We start from the raw sequence: 20,564 nt of genomic DNA, 5'->3' as shown, positions 1-20,564 counted from the left end.
GGTTGAGTCTCAGCATCCACCCTACCTTTCCCAGATGTTCAGCAGCCCTGTGGCTTGGGGGCTTAGCTTCAACTCAGGCTCTGAGACACATAAGCCAAGGTGGGATTGTGTTTTTATCATCTCTGTTGCCAGTAGCTGGTTTACAAATCCAGGCTTGGGCCAGCTGGCAGAAGTGTTAGACTGATGACCAGGAATGATTTGGGCAGGGATTGACTTTCCAGGTAATCTCCAGGACGTCTGGCCTACTACATGACCCTTGACCATTCAAGTCCACCACACTAGCCTCCCTGTTGTTTCTTGAACATGAAATGTTCTGAAGGTCTTCATATGTGCTGTTTCCTCCTCCTGGAGTGACTGTCTCCACTGTCCAATGTTAACTATTCAAGTCTTTGCTCAAATACTACCTTCTCAATGAGACCCACTCTGACCATCCTATCTGAAGTTACAACCAATTCCTTCATCACTCTAAGCTTCTTTGTTTTCCTCCCCCTACCACAAAATACTATTTAAACATTCTATATAATGTGATTATTCATTAGGTTTATCGCTACATGTTTCCTCTCCCTCGAGTGTAAGCACTTTGTTTTGTTCACTGCCTCCTCACAAGTGCTTACCTGCCTGCTATGCTCCACACTCAATGCCTCCCGTATTGCACACGTGTACAATCAGCCATGGTCTGGCTCCCTTTTACCTGGGTAGACTTTATCTGCTGAAAATTTTATGAAGCTTAAATAGAATATATAATTACATCAGTACAGTTATCATCGATCATCTGATAGGAACAATTTTTAGAGTAAATGGAGATGCTTTTAATAATTAGATTGTGACAAAGACTTAAGCTGACATCATCATGTCCAAATAGGACAAACCTATTTGTTTAGGGTCATCCTATTTATTGGAGAGTATGGTCCAGGGAGTAAGAGTGAAGGACTGGGGAGCAAGGTAGGGAAGGAGGAAAAGCAGATGTAAAGATACATTACTGAGTTGCCTCCTGCCCTGGGCACCCGGGTGCTGGCTCAGGGGACAGTCTGAGGAGCCACATGCAGTGTGTCTCAGAGCGGCTGTGCGGAGAAGAAAGAGGCCTGGTCAAGGGTGTGCCCACAGGGCATTTCCAGGTTGTGCGCGCCATGTGCTGAGTCTGTTTCTGTGAGGTCCCTGCCAAGGGTCTCCTAAGAAACAGGAGCCTGTGGCACAGACTTGATGTCTGAACCACTAGGAGGAGGAAGTGGTCACTGCAGGGGTGACCGGACTAAGAGGAAGATGAAGCCCAAGAACAGGACTGGTGAGAAGCCCAATACAGGGCTTTACACTTTGAAATGTGGGTTATAACCCACTAACAGAGGAAAATATAAAAGGGCCAGGAAGACAAGGAGCTTGTCCAAATGATAACTAGAACTCTGTCCATAGGCTGTTAATTGATCTCTAGATTTCTTTACCCTTTATGCCAATTTTTTTATGTAAACCATTTAAAAAATCTTTATTGAATTTGTTACAATATTGCTTCTGTTTTTTATGTTTTGGTTATGGCATCTGAGATCTTAGCTCCCTGACCGGGGATGGAACCTGCATCCCCCGCATTGGAAGTCAGAGTCTTAGCCACTGGAATTGCCAAGGAAGTCCCTATACCAGTTCTTTAAAAAACAAACAAATGAAATCCAGGCATGGTAGTCCTGTGTGGTATGCAGGAATAAGAGTTTCTTAAAGAGTTTCTTCTGATAGTTTCTTTCTCCCCGTGGACAAGACGGTTTTTTCCCGGAAACGATGTCGTAAAACAAAACTTTTCATGTCTGAGATATTGTATCTTTCCTGGCATTGTGGTCTTTCCATCTCCCTTTCTCTCGTCCACCCTCCCTTTCTCCTGCCCCCTTTGAGGCTACACATGATGAAGAGCTACAGCTTTGGTCATCATAATCTGCTCAGACATGCAGTGCCTGAGTGAGAGCTATGAGGAAGCTTTTCCCTGAGGGGGTGAAATGAATCCCAGGACTCCCATAGCATTTGGACTCTCAAACTTTCAAAAATGCTACATCAGCATGGGCCAGAAACAACACAGATTATGTCAATTTGGTCTCAATATAAAATAAATTTAAAGAAATCCATTGTGATAAAAATTAAAATATGGAACCCATGGGCATTCTAAAGTGCTACCTGGAGGTTTGCTGTGGAAATTCTATGAGACATTGTTCCCTGAGCTGTAGGATTATCATTAAAACAGGGGGAGGGGCTTGCAAGTGGCAGTTTTTCCCTTTTTGAAAGGGCTGTAGAAGGACACAGATAGAATTTAGGTGTACAGCTTGGGTGGAAAAAAAAGAACTTTAGAGAAGTAGGTGAATTTGGGGGTATATACAAATTCCACAGAGATCTATTTACAGTTGATCTGCACATGTCTCAAGTGCCAACTGGGAAAAGCAGAACCTCAAAATGGAAAATTTTAAAAAGGCTCACTGGTCCCCATGGTAAGAGACTGACACAAGTCCTGAGGGCACAGACTTCTAGTCTGGTGATCTCAGGTCTCATCCAAGTTGACTGAGTGAGGGAGACAGCAAGGCATGCCCCAGGACCACAGGACCGACACTGCAACCCAGTCAGAATATATCCTTACCTTTCCTGGCAAAACCCACATACCTATCCCCTTAGGCAAGTCTAGACCAATATTTGCAGGAAAAAAAAATGTATTCACAATGATACATTCCACTCCCATACGCACAACCCTGAGGGTCTGAAGTGATACTATTCAAAACAGTGCACTAAAAGAAAGAATTAGAAAATACTTTACAAAGAAGAAGAAACAAGCATCCTTAAACTTGAACATATAAACTAGGAGGCATAATCTCTAATTTCTCAGGGGAAAGGATTCCCTCTTAGTCAGCAGACTCCTTTTTCTCTGCTTTCTCTACAGAGCAATTTTGTCCTTGAACAATTTCCCTTCTTTCTCAAGAAATGGAGAAAACTTTCCAGAAAAAACTCAGCAGTTAGAACTGCCCTCTTCCTTCACGGAGCATACATTCAGAGGGACATACATAGTACTCTGCTGTTATTTTTGTCTCTTCTATTCTGTAACCTCAGACACACAGCGCAGTCACCCTCAGGGCTCATTTGTAACATTTCCTGTGAAAAATTTCAATCTCTTTCACAAAGTTCTCATGATATTGTGAGTACAACCTAAGCAAAAAAACCAATGCTTTGACTGTCTCCTCTACTTTAAAATCTTTGACTGATACACAAACATTGAACACAGTATTGAATTTGAGTATCAACCATCCACCCCTTGAAGAAGATAATAGTTACTCTTCTTATTCCTTCCTAGTCTGTGTCCACAGTTCAATTATTCTATCTTATTCACCTTACCCTCTTCCAGGCTCTGATCATGGTTGTCTACTGTTTTTGGACTGACTTCCCTTCAGTCTCATTTCAATTCTAGAGTCAAAAATCACAGCTTTGATGTGTCACCTTTGAGCAAGATGCCTGCTCTCATTAGATGGCCATGCTGGTCTCCAGTAGCCAACAGAATCAAGATATGGATTTTAAGGACAAGATCCTTCTTGATACCTGATATCAAGGGCTCTTAACCTGAAGTTCTGTGGGTGGGCTTAGGAAGACCTGGGACTCCCACCTTTACACATAAAATTGTAGTTATGGTTGTATGTTTGCATTTTTTCCTAGGGGAAAGAGCACTTAAACTTCATCAAAATTTCAAAGTTGTCTATGACACTTCCAAGATTAAGACCCTTGAAATAAAGTTTCTATGCCTGACTTCTCTTATTTTTATACTTGAGGAACTGGAGTGTGGCTCAAAATCACTGGCAACTTTGGTCCAACCCAATGTTGAAGTGATAACAATTTTTTTAACTAGTTTTTGGAAAAGAGAAAGCTTTGTCTATTGCAAAAAACAGACTGGTTCCAAATTGGGAAAGGAGTACGTTAAGACTGTATATTGTCACCCTGCTTATTTAACTTATATTCAGAGTATTCATGAGAAATGCTGGGTTGCGTGAAGCACAAGCTAGAAACAAGATTGATGGGAGAAATATTAATAACCTCAGATACTCAAATGACACTACCCTTATGGCAGAAAGCAAAGAAGACCAAAGAGCCTCTTGATGAAAGAGGAGAGTGAAAGAGTTGGCTTAAAACTCAACATTCAGAAAACTAAGGTCATGGCATCTGGTCCCATCACTTCATGGCAAATAGATGGCGAAACAATGGAAACAGTGACAGAATTTATTTTCTTGGGTGCCAAAATCACTGCAGATGGTGACTACAGACATGAAATTAAAAGACACTTGCTCCTTGGAAGAAAAGCTATGACCAACCTAGACAGCATATTAAAAAGCAGAGACATGACTTTGCCAACAAAGGTCCATCTAGTCAAAGCTGTGGTTTTTCCAGTAGTCATGTATGGATATAAGAATTGGACTATAAAGAAAGCTGAGTGCTTTTGAACTGTAGTGTTGGAGAAGACTCTTGAGAGCTGAAATTCCAATACTTTGGCCACCTGATGCGAAGAACTGACTCACTGGAAAAGACCCTGATGCTGGGAAAGATTGAAGACAGGAGGAGAAGGGGACAACAGAGGATGAGATGGTTGGATGGCATCACCGACTCAATGGTCATGAGTTTGAGCAAGCTCCGGGAGTTGGTGATGGACGGAAGCCTGGTGCACTGCACAGTCCATGGAGTTGCAAAGAATCAGACACAGCTGAGTGACTGAACTGAACTGTTTGCAGAGCATCCTGCAACCATCTCTTTCCTTTCATCCTCCTTCCTTCACAAGAAAAAAAATTTCACTCTCCTGGTACAGAACAAATAAATTCAAGTCTACATATGCAGAATATCTCCTCCTCCTCTCTGTCTTCCAAATGGTAGACCATTTCCTTCCATGGGTTTACATGTCAAAGCCTCCCATCTACTTAGAGACAACTAGTCTGACTTTGCCTACTAGTCATGTCAATGACAATCCCATCAGCAGCACAATATCACAAACCAATGGCAATATTATTGAGCACACATTTCTGTCCAAAGTGCTGTATGCGTATTATCTCATTTAATCACAAAACAGTCTCATAAGTAGGTATTACTATCAACTCCATTCCATTGATAGAAAAACATGTTTAGAAAGGTTAATTTGTGTGTCCAGGGTCACAGAGCTGGTGTAGCCAAGCTAGAATTCCAGCCCAGGTCTGCTTGGCTCCAGAGCCTGCCCCTGTTCTAAACCACCACACTATAATGCTACCCTTGGATAACTAAACCAGAATGGAGTCTCCTCACGTTGCAAAGCAATTTCTTCAAAGTAGAAATTTCACAGGTGTGCTGCAGAATACGCTACCATGATCAATACTTGAAAATGCAAATGCAATCATTATATTATGTTCACCTCAGAACACAAAAGCTTGATTGCATAAAAATGCTGCTTTTATTAGTAAACAGGAGAAGGTTGAAACAGTCTTGCAATTTCTGTATTGCTTTATCACTCCTGGTTTAGAGTATGAAAATTTGATCAAAGCACCTTCTTAAGAATTCAGTTTCATTTATATTTTCAGTCCCCAAACATAAATATGGCGATGGAACATATCAGGGACATTAAGGACATATATAAAAATGGAATTGAATGTTGCACTGTAATCCTCTCTTTTATCCACCAGAACATGAGGGAAAAAAAATATACTTAAGTGACTCTGGAAGCCATAGCTCAGCAAAACGCCAGACAACAAAATATCTCTCTCTGTTATCAAGCATTCGGGAGTTACATTTTCAATAAAAGCATCTCTCTTGGGTTTACAGCATCAAAACAAGAAGAGGTGCGAGATTATAATTTTATGATGTGTGCCACTTAGAGGAAAAAGTAAGGTTTTTCTTCACTTGCTTTGATGTTGTCAAAACAAATCATCGCCCTACTTCCTTCACTCCTCTCCTTCCTGAAATAAGAGATTTGATAGGGAAAGAGGTGTCTACACCCAACAAGAGTCCTCCAAATTTTACTAGCAATTAGAAGAAAAGATACAAGTTGTAACAAATTTTCTTACCATTCTCTGGGTAGAAAGTTCCCTGACCTTCTCTTTTAAAGAACTTAGCTTGAGTCCAGGAATGGCTCAAAAACTCGACTTCTGAGCTATGCTGGACCTGAGAGTGGTCAACCAAGGCGAGCCTCTGATGTCCTCAGGGCTCACTCTCAGGCCACCGCCGCCAGAAGTCAAAATGATAATTTGCTCTGGCAGTTAAGCTCTGGCAGCATTTGGAAGGATTTTTCTGAGAGCTGCTGTAATCAAGGACCACGGAGATCAGGTGCAGACACATCAGTCAGGAAAACAGCTTTGAAAACTCTTGTGTATTTGACAGTTGCTAATTTACAAGCAGACTTCACCTGTCGGCGGCTTATGTGTTGGCCTGCCTGGTGGCAGTGCTCGCTTGAACCTGACCTGGTGGGAACTTACTATCACCTTAGCTCAAAATCAATCAAAACCATGGAAATCACCATATGGTGTGGTTTCAACTTTGTTGGGAGGTGTGGAGAGAGCACACGTTCCAGCCAGTACCCACTGATGGAGCAGGTTCATCCTAACTCGCAGCAACAGAGAGAAGCATGCTGTTAAAGACAGGACATGGGCTACACCTTTGAAAAGGTCTCATGAGTCTCTGAATTTTTTAAAAAAATATCTAAATTCCCTCAGAAACCAAAGAACAAAGTTATATTCAGATACACATCCATTTGTGCTCCCTATGGAAAAAAAAATTTTTATCTTATATTTTAAGATGAAAAGTTGCCAAAAATTCACAGGTGAAGAAAGGATTCAGTTAACTCACAGTGTCAACCAAAGAATGTCACCTTTCATGAATTATCAATTTTCTACAGTACTGTTTCATCTTAGCTGCCCATCTGAAGTGGCAGGGAGTAAACAAGAAATTTCTCTTTAGGGCAGTCTTTTTTTTTTTGCATGAGGGAATGCTTTTACCATATTTCATCAATTCTTAAACTTTCTTTTTCTGAGCCATATAACATCTCTGAAATTGGTGTCTTAAAATTTATGAAATATCTTAATTAGAAGCATTTCTTCTTTCCTCGTTTCAAAGAAATATGGTATTTCCATGATCGTTTACTGATTCTAAACCCCCATGGATTTCCAAACGTGCTTCCTTATAAATATGCCCAGGGCTATTTTGAGACCTAGCAAAGACATGGAGTAGAAATCTGCCCCACAGCTGTGTGTGAAGCTGGCCACCCTTTTGTTTCCCAAGCATACAGGATCTCCTGTGCACAATCTATACCTCTGCTCCCACCTGGCATCTTGGGCAGTGTCAGGACCTGCTCTGGTCCAACCTTGTCCCCTCCAGGCTACAGACGAACAGTCCTCACTATGTCACTTCCACCGATAACCACTCCCATCCCTGATTGACCTCTCTTCTGTATTTTGTATGGGTCTTTCCAGATGCATTTGATAACTGGAAAAAAGCCAATATTGTAAGGACTAAAAAGAAATGACCAACAACCTGTGTACGGGAAGAGTTAGCAAAGAAGTCTTCAAACAGGGATTAGTTCTTTCAATATCCCTGCCCTGGGGTCTTCTGTATCAATCATGACTTCTGGGATCTTCCCCAGCATTGGGGGACTTTGTAGAGGACGGTGTTATGCCCAAAGATTAGATTAGAGTTGACCTAGTACCCGCACAATAAAATGAGTAAAACAAAGCACAATGAAAAAAATAAAGCAAAATCAATTCCTCTTGTAATTCTCTAAACTGTCAGAGGCCAACTGACAGCCAGGCTTCATATTCCTGCCATTATGTTTCCTTGGCTATTTTATCTGCTCACATGAAATTCTAAAAAACAGAGGAAACAGGTTTTTTTTTTTTTTTTGAGGAGACAGTTTTGACTCATTGTATGCAAGCTGCTTTGGGCAGTACTACTAAGAAGAAGTTATTAATAGATGTGGAGAAAGTGATTAGGGGGAAAATGTTGACTAAAATACTGTTATGGTGATAAACTAATAGGACTTTTAACATGGCAGGTAGGAAGTTTAACTAGTGTCTGAACCTATCACAGGACAAGGTGGACTGTCCAGGTGACGTACGGCAGACTTGGCCCTGGGGTGGGCGCAGGAGTTCACAGTCTGAGACCCAGACCTGAGAGACATTCATGAGCATGTTATTGGAGCCACAGGAGACAAGGAGATGTCAGAGGCAGACTGCAGTGAGGAAAAAAGCATAGATCCTTGGGGTAGACAGCCAAATTCCAGAGATTTGAAGCAGGCAAGAAATTAGTGAGAGAGACTGAAGTGTAACTGAGGGACAAAAATAGGAGGGTATCACGTCATGAAACCTGAGGCAAGAGACACCAAAAAAAAGAGTGTTAAACATTATCAAGTGCTGCTGGGGGGTCACGGATAACAGCGGGAAAAAAAAGAGACATAGAACCTGACATCTGCCAGGTAAGTCAAGAGAACCCTGTGACTAGAACAGGGGGCCAGAAGCCGGATATTAAGGATTTAGGAATCAAGTGGGGACTAATTGAGACAGAGCACGAAGACACTTTCAGAAAGTCAGATGTTCTAGGAAAACTGTAGAGAACACAAAACGTTTGTATTAATAACCCACTCACTAACCAGGAATCCCAGTTGTTGCGTCCTGAATAAAATAATAGGCACATATATTCTGTCCCAAGACATCTTGGGAAATTCCTAGCTGTGTATTTCAAAATCACCCCTTTCTCCCACCAAATTAATCAATTCAGTGTTTATACAGCAATTATTCTTTGTGGTCAGGATCGGGGCTTGGAAATCGACCCTTTATAAGGTCAACAGCAGCACTGTGGCTCTGGCTCCCTCCTTGACACTCGGCAGCTGCCCTTCTAGAATTTACTGAAAACAATTCCCCTGCCAGGAAAATTTGCCAGTGCTATTTATTGATTTCAGAAAGCTGTGACAAACAACCATGATATCGTGTATAGTAAATTGTCAGAATATAGTGTCTCACATAAAGCTCTCAATTGACTTCAGTTGACACTGGGAAATCACCAAGAACCAGTGGTTTTAGGGTGCACCAGATCTACCTGTTAGTTGATTCTTTGGAGGCTCAAACTTTCAAGCTTAATCTCATGTTAATTGTAGTCCATAGAAATAACCAACTTTGGGCTTGTGCTCTGTGTAATGCCACATCACAATAAACTTGGGGACCATTCAGTGAATAGGATATCCCCTTGGAAGCCAGAGATTTGCTCCAAGGAAAAGGCTGTAACATATCAGACTAGCAACCTCATCCTCTGCTTTCTGTGTTATGTTTTACCTGCTATGTGTTTTGCCCATTTAGAAGTAATAACCTACAGTTAAATCGCAGGAAAGATGATATAACATTGGTCAGCCGGAGAGGCAAGATAACCATTCTAGGTCAGACAGTCATTTCCTTCCATGTTTCCCTCCATCCTGAGTTCTGTGCCTTAGGACTCTATTTCAGTCTGTGCACCCAGCATTGATCAGTCTTAAGAGTTTAGCTTGCCTTGATTGAGCTTGAGACCACGATAAAGGAAATGCCAGCTTATTAATTTGCCGTGAGAAGCCCAGCTTCATGGGGGATCAGGAATTCAGCACATTCTCCTGTAGGAAAACCCACCTAGTGGAGAAGAGCAGGCGATCTGGCCTCAGAAGGAGCTAGAATTCACATCTTAACCTGTGACCCAGTGACTACATGATCATGATCTACTTAGCTCTGCTTTCGCGTCCAGATAGATGTGGTTGGTGCAGTAACAGAGGATTCTTCACAAGTCTGTTATTAAAATTAAGTGAAAAAATTCATGCAAAATGTTCATCATAATGATAAGTCAGTGCTGAATGAGTATTTACTACAATTGCTGTGTGGAGAGAGAAATTATGATCAGAGTATCTGGTGACCAGGGAATCAGAAAAACACTGGTCTGATGGAGAATCTTACTACTGGTCATGTATAGAAAAAAAAAAAAACTTCCTCTACCCAGAGCTGTCAAATTATTCTCCTATATTTTAATCTAGTATTTTATGGTTTTATTTTCACATGCAAATCTTTACTTCCTCTAAAATACATTTTTGCTTAAAAAGTCAGCTTTATTTTTTTCCTTAAATGGTTATTCAGGCATACCATTTCATTATATTTTAATTTTTTCTATTTTCTCTCTTGAAGGATACATTTCTGGAGTAGGGGACACACTTTCACACCATATTTGCTCTTTGCTGCTAGGAAATTCTTTTCTAGGAATTCTATCTTTGTCATTTTTAAGTGATGCACATATGGTTACAGTTTTGGGTCACTTTTCAGATCAATAGAATGAAATTTTCTGAGAAACGCAGAAAGCATTTCATTGAGATATCTTTCAAGTTAGAGAGCCTTAATTAAGGTTAGCACAGACTCTTAAAAGTTTCCCTCATCACCTGAAGAGGGCCTTATTTCAACAGGTGACTGTTTGGTTCCATGAAGAGAGTAAAGGGCCAGGAGTCCAACTGACTCTGGAGAAATTAATCTTGGAACCTTAAAGTTTTCATCTATAGAATGAGTTAAAAAATACCTGCCACTTTTCTCTCAAGATTATATAAAAATGAAATCATATCACAGAAATGCCTGTCTCTGAGAAAGCAGTCGTACCCTCTAACTTGTGGGGAATCGTTCACGATATGAGATTTAAGAGATCCTTGACCCACCAAAGAAAGGTACCTCTTGATCACCTTGAATGGGTGATAGGAGTTGAGGTACAGGTAATCCACCTGGGAAATGGAAGGCTGCATTTGGAAAACTGGGAACAATATTGGTATATTTAGTGATTTTATGGGATGTACAGATGACCTTACAACACCTCCCGATTAGAAAAGTCTATGGTGGGACTTCCCCAGTGGTACAGGGGATAAGAATCCACCTACCAATGCAGGGGATATGGGTTCAATCCCTGGACCAGGAAGATTCCACATGCCTCAGAGGAACTAAGCCAACTACTGAGCCTGAATGCTGCAACTACTGAAGCCCCTGTGCCTAGAGCCTGTGCTCCTCCGCAGCAAGAGAAGCCACCACAATTAGAAGCCCCCAGGATTGCAACAAAGTGGAACCCCATTCCTTGTCACAATCAGAGAAAGCTCAAGTGCAGCAACAAAGACCCAGCATAGCCAGCATTCCCCATCAGCCTGGGAAAGACTCTCAGCTACCTGTAGTCTGGGGCTTTTCTTTCCCAGTCCACTTTTCTTCCCTTTCTCATTACAGGGGACCTCTATAAGGCTAATGCTAGTATGCTTGATGTTGTCCCTGAGGTTCCTTAAAATATCTTCATTTTGTTTCTTATGTCTTTCTCCTTTTTGCTGTTCCAGTGGGGTGACAGCCTATCTTCCAGATCACAGATTTGTTTTGTACCACCTAATCCGCTGTTGTTTCCCTCCAGTGTATTTTTCATGGAAGTTATTGTATTCTTCAGGTCTGATTGCTTCTCTTTTTTTGTCTTCTGTCTCTTTGCTGAAGGGCTCACTATGTTCCTCCATTCTTCTAAGTTCAGTAAGCATCTTATGACCGTGATTTTGAACTCTATCTGCTGAATTGCTTATCTCTGTTTCATTTAGTCCTTTTCTAAGGTTGTTTTTCCTTATTCTTTCTTTGGAACATATCCCTTTGTCCATTCATCTTGCCTAACTCTCTGTGTTTATTTGTATATATTAGGTAGATCAGCTACGTCTCCAGTCTTGAAAAAGTGGCTTTGTGGGATTTCCTTGGTGGCCCAGTGGTTAAGAATCCACCTTAGAATACAGGGGACATGGACTTGATCCCTGGTCAGGGAACTAAGATCCCACATGCCGCGAGGCAACTAAGCTCATGGACCACAACTACTGAGCCCAAGTGTTCTAGAGCCTCACACACTGCAATGAAAGATCTCGAGTACCACAACTACGACCAGATGCAGCCAAATGAGTATTTTCTAAACAGGCTTTGTATAGAAGGTGTCCTGTTGAGCCCAGTAGCATGGTGCCCCCTGGTCACCAGTTGCAGGTGCTGGCTGCAGAAGTGTCCCCTGTGTTGGCTACATGTACCTTCCTGTTGGGACTGGACCAAACTGCTATGGGAGTCATCAGGGCTTGTCTCTAGTATGGAGGCCTAGTTGCAACCGTTGCTTCTGCTCCGGTGTACAAGGCCAGCCCCTGGGGTGGGAGCCACTTTGGGGGAATGCCACTGCCGGCCAAGGGCATCTGCCAGGAGGGCCATTTTGAAGGAGTGCTGGTTGGGCCAGGTCCCAGGTGAACCCAGAGCAGCGAGATCAGTGCTAGTAAGTTAGATGGGAAGAATCAGAAAAGGCACCTGCCAGCCCTGGGCCAGCTAGGTAGAAAGTGAGCCAAAAACAAAACCAGAAACCTGGCACCCACCAGCTCCTCCAGACCAAAGAAAGCTCAAACAGTTCCCTGTTCCTCAGGCACATACCCTAAAATCAATCAATGATCTCCTTCATGGATGGCCCAAGCCCTTTTCAGATTGCTGTCTCTGTGCTAGGACTTAGAGAAGTGAGTTTTGGACATGCCACTTAAGACTGAAGAGGCACATTCCTGCAGTCCCCTGGCTCTCCTGGATGTAAGCCCTGCTAGTTTTCAAAGCCAGAGGTATGGGGGCTCATCTTCCGAGTGCAGCTACCCCAGTCTGGGGAGCCCAATGTGGGGTTTAGAGTCCTCACTCCTCTGAGGCTGTGATATCCCACCTGCCTGTGGGTTGCAGTTCTGGAGTGTGGGTCCCAGCCAGGCCATGATTCCATCCTTCCTGCCTGTCTCAGTATGGCTTTTTCTTTTTATCTTTAGTGGAATATGTTTTCTGCTTGTCTTTGGGTCCTTCTCAGAGATAGTTTCTCTACATGGAGTTGTAATTTTAGCGTGTTCATGGAAGGAAGCAAGCCCAGGTATCTTCATTCTCCACCATCTTGTCCCACCCCTCAAGCCCACAGAGTTTTTATTCACAGAACAGGAGGCTGCTTAAATAATTCTCAAAATAGTCAGTCTAATTGGTTGCAATTGTTTAAGGCCTTTCCAGTGACAGAAAATGGTGTGTGAGGGCACCGATCTGCAAGCTTCTTCTGTAAAGGGCCATACAGTAAATACTTTTGGTTCTGCAGGCCACATGGGTCTCTATTACAGCTACTCAGCTCTCCCATTATCGTGTGAAAGCAGTCGGAGCTCATAAGCCACATAAATGGACGTGGCTGGGTTCCAATGACACTGTTTATGGTCACTACAATTTAAATTTTTTATAATGTCTACATTTCATTAAAAAAAATCTGATTCTTTTTTCAACCACTTAAAAATGCAAAAACCATTCTTAGATTGGTGGTGGGTCAAATACAAATGCAGGTGGGGAACTGGCCCACAGGTTACATTTTGATGACCCCTGCTGCAAGCTTCCCACTAAGGGACCCTCCAGGGAGAACAGTGAGGAGCATGGCTGGTTCTGGATTGTAACGCATTGGCCTAGTTTGGCCCCTCTGAGGACATCGGATCTACCTTGACCTGAGAGGAACCAGCTTGGGAAGAAGGGGGAGGTGCTCAATACAATACTTTCTATTTCTTTGAGAGCCCGAATCACAGCAGGATTCCCCTGCCTTGCCCTTGTCAGTGTCATTGACATCAAAAATGTCAGGAGGAAATGTTGCCTCCTAGCTTCTTGCAGTGCTCTGAGAGTTTTAAGGCCAATGCACTTGGTTTTTATATTCAGAATGAATGTCATAGTTCAAACTCAGAGATGGCGTCTTCTTTCTGGGCAGGCCTCTGTATATATAACCTATTACCAACTGAAGAACATTCTTCTGCTGCAAACATTGTTTCTGTTTATTTGTTTGCTTAGTTTAGAGGGACAGTTTTCATTGCATATTTTTAGGAGATACTGAAAAAAAGATAAAGCCCCTTAACTTTCTACCTCATGCTATTGAATTAAGCACTGGTATGAAAATGCAATATTCTGTACGGTTTGTTTGATCACACTGTTCTCTGATGCCATATCTAATTTTTCCAGCCTGACCTTTCCTAAGATTCTGCTGGCTCTTTCATCGGGATTTAAGTGAAAGGGCAAAGCATTTTGCATGAATATAGAAACAGAGTAGGAATTGTGTAAATCCACTGAAGCAAAAGAAACCCAGGGCATTTAATGGCATTCATTGCATCCACTTGCTCTCAGGGAACTTACTATCCTACATCACACAGTAAACCTCTGGGGAATGTACTGTTCATCATTGAAAAGAAAGCTGTAAAGATTCAAAGGACACAAGAATGTTCATATATTGAAGTCAACATTTCTGTTTCAAGAGTAAAGATGTGGGTTGTTAGTAATGCTGTGTGTGCATGTGACCCAGCCCCTTCAAAAAACATTCTTCCCCATCAAAAACATTACTCCCATATACACACATACATACAACAGCCCTACTTTTTAACCTGTAAGATATGATGAAACATGCATAGGAATTCTCATAGTTATTGAAAGTCTAGATTAAACTCCGAAGCAGCAGGACCAGTTGTCAAACTCAGACTCGTGCTCCACGTCCTAGCTTTTCTTCTAAAGTTCCCAGTAACTTTGCCGTTTTTCTTTTCTTCTATTTTTTGTTTCCTTTTATTTTTAAAAGTTAGTTTATTTTGAGACAATTTTAAATTATGGAAAAGTTCAAAAAATATAACATCACATTCTACCATCCAAAAATAACACGTATCACATTTCCTTCTGTTACAAAAAATTAAATATTGCAACTATAACCAAAGTCCCTCTTCCACATCCCCAAAAGCAACCACTATCACAAGTTTGTTGTATATTTTTCCACTCCATTTTTTGTTCTTTCCATACATATATGAATCCACAAATATTCTACCATGCTATTTTATAGATTTATATTTAAACAAATGGAATCATTCTGTATGTATCATTCCACATCTTGCTTTTTTTCAATCAATACTATGTTTTTTAATCTTTTCATACATATTCTTTTTCTTTTTTAAAGCTGTTCATCACTTATGCTTTGGGATAATTCTCTCTGCCTCCCCATAGCCCTAGTTTCCTGATGCCTCCACATAACTCAATAAACAACTAATTTTAAGGATGCTACTACCAAAAAAACATGGGAATACAGAAAATACTAAACACGGAAAATTATAGAATTTCAGAAATTTTAGAAAGCTCAGAAAACACAGCCTCATGCTCTAGTTCCTAATATCCTAGCCAAACAAAGACAGCAGCTGGAAACTCTATCAGTATCTTGTCCTGCTTTTATTTTGGCAAATGGAATTCAACAAATCTCATCCTTCCTTCTGATCCAAAGAGACAGGTCCTGCTAACCGCTCTTCCTGTAAGGACAGCCTAGACTCTTGTATTGGCATGAAGGACACAAAATAAATGATCCTTTATTTCAAATGAGTCTGCTGCTCTTTGAGGGTATCCAGACCAGACAAAGCCCATTTTACAGAAAGATTGAGCTGTTAAGAAGACAAGATTGTTGAAGAGCCTGTGGTCTGGGATCCAACTGCCTGGGCTTAAATATCAGGTCTGCCCCTGACTAGTTCTTCAGACTTGGACAAGTTTCTTTACCGCCATGAGTAATATTTTCTCATTTCTAAAATGAGAATAATAATAGTTGCTTGAGCATTAACAGCTAATCTGTAATAAGTCCTTGATAAGTGTTAGTAGTTGTTATTATTGTTATTGTTATTCGGCGTCCTGCCTACTCATGGTTCCCACATTGATTCACAGTCAATGAAGAGAAATGAGCCTTATACCTCGTCTTGAAAACTTGTCATTTATATGCAATCAATACTCTGAGTTATCTGGTGATATTCAATTTTAAGGGCAAGCTGAGCTAAAAATCCATACACGAATATAGGTTCAAATGTTGATATCTCACTTACGTGCAGCCCCATGAATTTTCAGGATTAAAAAGCCAGCATCATTATCCTCAAGAAGACTTGTGGATTCCCATCAGCATGCCAACTAGGGAATCAATATTTGAGCAATATTGAAGCCTAAAAACGTGGCCCCTAAAGACTGCCCTGAGGGCTAGTTGAGGCAGTTATCTGTAAACCAGTTATTTATTGGCTATGAAGACAATGGCCAACAAAGATGTTTAATAGAGGCTGTGATTATTTTTACCAAACCAAGCCCACTTGTGTGGAACCATGAAGATACCCACAGAAGTAGAATCATTAAAATAATTATTGGAGCATTTTATATACTATGGAAAGTATTCGCTATGATTTTTCTTTATAGGAAGAAAGTTTCCATGATAAAATTTTGATGAAGAGCTGCTGTGAACTATTAGAAGTTTGGGTTTCTTGTGGAGTCTTGAGATGGAGAAGACACCTCTGCCAATAATGAATAATTTTGCCAATAACCTCTTGGTATAACTTTGAAGCTCCAAGAAATCCCATAAGATCAGAGCCAACGTGTAGGAGAAAATTGAAGACAGGAGTTCTAAAGCAAAAAAAAAAGGAATATAAAAATCCAGTTGCAATTTGAAAGATTTTAAGCTGACAGAAAACAGAAGAAACCCTTGTTGAAGCAGCACATGGTAAGGGTTAGGTTTCAGGAGACCACCTAAGGAAAATGCTGTATGTGTCCTGAGCACAAACTTTTTTAACTCTGAAAGTCAAAGCCTGCCTCCGTTGTATTCAATACACAGTCTAGAGGTCGAACTTGATTACTACTGAAAACACATGGGTGGTAAATACTGTACAGGGGTCTGCAGAGGCATGATCAATATTCACCTTATGTTCATAATTGACTTGTTAAAAAAAGAAAAAAACCTCTGAAGACCAAAGCCAGAGTCAAAGTTTTGATCAGCTTCTAGACACAGAAAATTAGAGCCAGGAATCATGTCTTCTGTAGCATTCCAAATTTCAACTTGGGTCATATTTGACTTTATTAAATACACAGATAATTATTTTTCATTTCCTAATAAGAAAAGCATGGCATTCTGTGACTGTGATTAGCTTATGCTAGATTCCTGTTCTGGCCAGCTCTTCAGGTGGGGCCCTAACTCTACCTGAGGGAAATGTTAAACATCTTTGCGGTCCCAGCTGCTGATTAAGATGCTTCTGGGTGGTAATGCTGGCATCACTATCTGGATTGTATCTGGTAAGCCTGGGTGTGGCTTACCCAGGTTACTCATGAACTATTTGCAAAAAGGATATATTCTTCTGATGAAAGAGAGATTTTGATCTTGGAATTGCTTCCTGGATTTACAACTGCATGGTTTTTGTTTGAGTAATGGTCTCTCTGTTAACAGACAGAATTTGTTTATGGTAGGTGATCCCTCACCATCACCAAACCCATCCTTCATAGCACAGGTATCAACATCCAGTTGGATTTAAAGACCACTTTAAAATTGTGATGGATGAGACACGTGGTCTACTTATTACAGAAAATCTTGATGCTGCTCAAAATAGGAAAACAAATATCATATATTAATGTGCATCTATGGAATCTAGAAAAATGGTACAGATGAACCTATTTCCAGGGCAGGAATAGAGATGCAGACATAGAAAAGGGACATGTGGATGGAGTGGGGGATGGAGGTGAATTGGGAGATTGAGACTGACTATGTGCACTACTGTGTGTAAAACAGATAGCTGGTGGGAATCTGTTGATTGGCACAGGGTTCTCAGCTCGGTGCCCTGTGATGACCTAGATGGGTGGAGTACAGGGGTGGGAGGGAGGGCCAAGAGAGAAGATATATATGTATACATATAGCTGATTCATGTAAATATATGGCAGAAACTAACAATATTGTAAAGCAATTTTACCCCAATTAAAAAAAATAAGGTCTAGTTTTAAGCCTTTTTAAGGATGTTATCATGATTTGGGATTATTATTTCAGTATTGGCCAATCTCATGTATTTTAGGACATCAAACTCATATGTAGGAGATCAAGTTTCTTCTAGCCAATGACTCAAAATTTTCCCTTAGCTACTAAAACATTCTATTTTGATCTGACTTAACTTTGAAGAAAGTTTTCAGTCCATAATAAAGTACTGTACTACAATGTGGAGTAAAATACATACTTATTATAAAACTCATAACAAAAACCCTTCATAAGAAGGACCTAGGTGAATTTGAGCCATAGGACAAAAAAAAAAAGGTTGATCACACATTTGTTAAATATTAATCCTCTACTGAGCCATGAAATGGAGCAAAGTTCTAAAGATAAATATTAATGGGGAGTTTCTGCCAATACTATCCAATAGAATATATTATAATAGTAAACATATCAAGTGAGAATTTCTTTTCCTTGGAATTAAAATAAGCTAAAACTTCCTTTTAAGAAGAAATCCTTTACTAGCTTGAATTAACATAACCTCTGTACAATTGTTTTCCTTTAAACATTGATTATTTGGGACCTAGAAAGTCTTCCTGACCTTTTGGTCTTTTGAGAAAGCTCTATGCACTTTCCCTGTCAAATGACTGCATGTTGACCCAGTTTTGATGAACATCTTGCTGGCTTTAATAGAAAATCTTGTATCCTAGATTTTTCTCTGCCACTTCATGACATCATTTTAGATAAATTCTTAAAAAGAACAATGAAAAGGATGTTTAAGATTCTACCATTTTAACAGATTTGTCATTCTCCTTCTTTGTTTATCCACACACAAAAAATTAACTCACACTTCTAGTGGTAATTACTAAATTTATATATTCATAGAAAAACCAGCACACAAGTAGATGATATCACAATTTGATATTTATGAAATGCCAGTTTTCCATAAATATAGAAAATCAGCAATTATAACTGGAGTTATTTATTAACATTTGGAAGAAAATAAATAACAAAAAGGCTCACTATTCATTAAAATTCCTCAGTAATACAACTGTCTCCATCTCAAAATAGTCCTATATGATGATGTCCGAGTTTTGACTTCAGAGCAACTTACTCTAGTAAGCTTATATTCAAAATACCTCTTGCTAAAAATATTCTCATTAGACTTTTTCTATATTCTCTTAGATGTTTACCAATTTTAACTATTTTTTAAATGTGTGTGTGTTTACCCAAAATTGTGAGTGACATAGTTGGAATTAGCATGAATCTTTTCCATTAGCTCTGTGAGTATGTTTTGTGTGTAAGCTCAGCTAGCCATTTTGTCCACGTGTAAGAACAGAACTAGGTCAGAGCATATGGGTGAAACTGATCCGCAGATACACATCAGCATCCCTGGGGAAAGAACCTCAGGGTGCATGCGGGTGGGAGCATTGACTCAGTCACAATTCTAAGAAGGAAATAAGTAGTACATTCTCTACCATCCCAAATTACTAAATATTCTAAAGAGAATATTAAATTTTCAAAATCACCCTTTTGGTCCATCCTCCAGAAGTTTTTCAGACTTTTGGTTTGTTACTGCTGTTTTGCCCCCTATCAATATAACTGGGTTTCAGACAGCCATCTCTCTTGCCAAGGCTCCCTTCAGCTGTAGCTAAGAGAGCCATTTAAAGTGTCAGTTTCTAGCCGGTATGTTTTTAGGTGTTTGGCTGTAGCTTTTGAAGGAAAAAAGGGAAACAATGCACAAATAAAACAGGTCTAGGTAGATTGTTGTCTTAGAAAATAATAGCTGTCAGCTGTTGAAGAAGTCACAACATAGAATATAGGGTGAAAAAAAGAAAGAATGTGGAAAAACATACCCAAGATCATGGGCTGTAATGGACTCAGAGGTGGGGTACTGAGCTCTTCTGAGTTCTACCAGCAATAGCCACAGGATGTCTCCCCAATTACCTGTGGTTATTCATTCTGGCAATCATCCAATGCACTTGAATCATAAACATGGATTTCGGTGTCATCTAATCTTACAGTTGGAAGAAACCGTAAAGGACAGCCAGCCTAACCTTCTACTTACTCAATCTCTTCTTCCTTGTCCCTGACAAATAAGTATTCAGCTTTTTGTTCTTAAATACATTAGATATTACTATCCATGCATGCATGCATGCGTGCTAAGTCTCTTCAGTCGTGTTGGACTCTTTATGACCCTGGACTGGACTGTAGCCTGCCAGGCTCCTCTGTCCGTGGGGTTCTCCAGGCAAGAATATTGGAGTGGGTTACCACACCCTCCTCCAGGGGATCTTCCCAACCCTGTGATCGAACCCACATCTCTTACGTCTCCTTCATTGGCAGGCTGGGTTCTTTACCACTAGCACCACCTGGGAAGCCATTACTATCCAGACTCATTGACAAATATTTAAATAACAGTTTTTATACAATATGTTCTTAAAGAAGAAAAAAATGTCCCCACAATATCACCATCTAGATTAACCTTGGGTGCATAGCTGTTTATTTATAGACACATATAAAACCATACATAAGCTTTTTTCAGTGACTCATTTGTTTAATCTGCAATATATCTTGGACCTCTTTCTCTGTCAATAAATATTTATGCAGTCATTTTAAAGCCTATATAGTGTGTGGATCTATCATAACATATTCAACCAAATCTTATTGTTAAGTAAATATGTTATTCTATATTCCTAACATTTTAAACATTAGAATAATGATCATACATCTTTGCAAACCTTTCCAGTTATATCTTCAAAAAAATATTCTGAAGCTCCACTTCATTTTGAACTTTTCTAATGGTGGGA

At 40.3% G+C, this 20,564-nt stretch overlaps 1 protein-coding gene across 2 annotated transcripts in view; it reads right to left on the bottom strand.

Annotated features, from left to right (window-relative positions):
- The window catches only part of FAXC (failed axon connections homolog, metaxin like GST domain containing), a 319,499-nt gene that overhangs the window by 27,081 nt on the left and 271,854 nt on the right, over positions 1-20,564 (bottom strand). The window lies entirely within an intron of this gene.

Source organism: Giraffa tippelskirchi, chromosome 9 (genome assembly GCF_054371585.1).
Source record: "Giraffa tippelskirchi isolate mGirTip1 chromosome 9, T2T-mGirTip1v1.2.pri, whole genome shotgun sequence".
NCBI lineage: Eukaryota > Metazoa > Chordata > Mammalia > Artiodactyla > Giraffidae > Giraffa > Giraffa tippelskirchi.
Note: the sequence above shows the minus strand (reverse complement) of the source record. Positions and strands in the feature narration are given on the sequence as shown.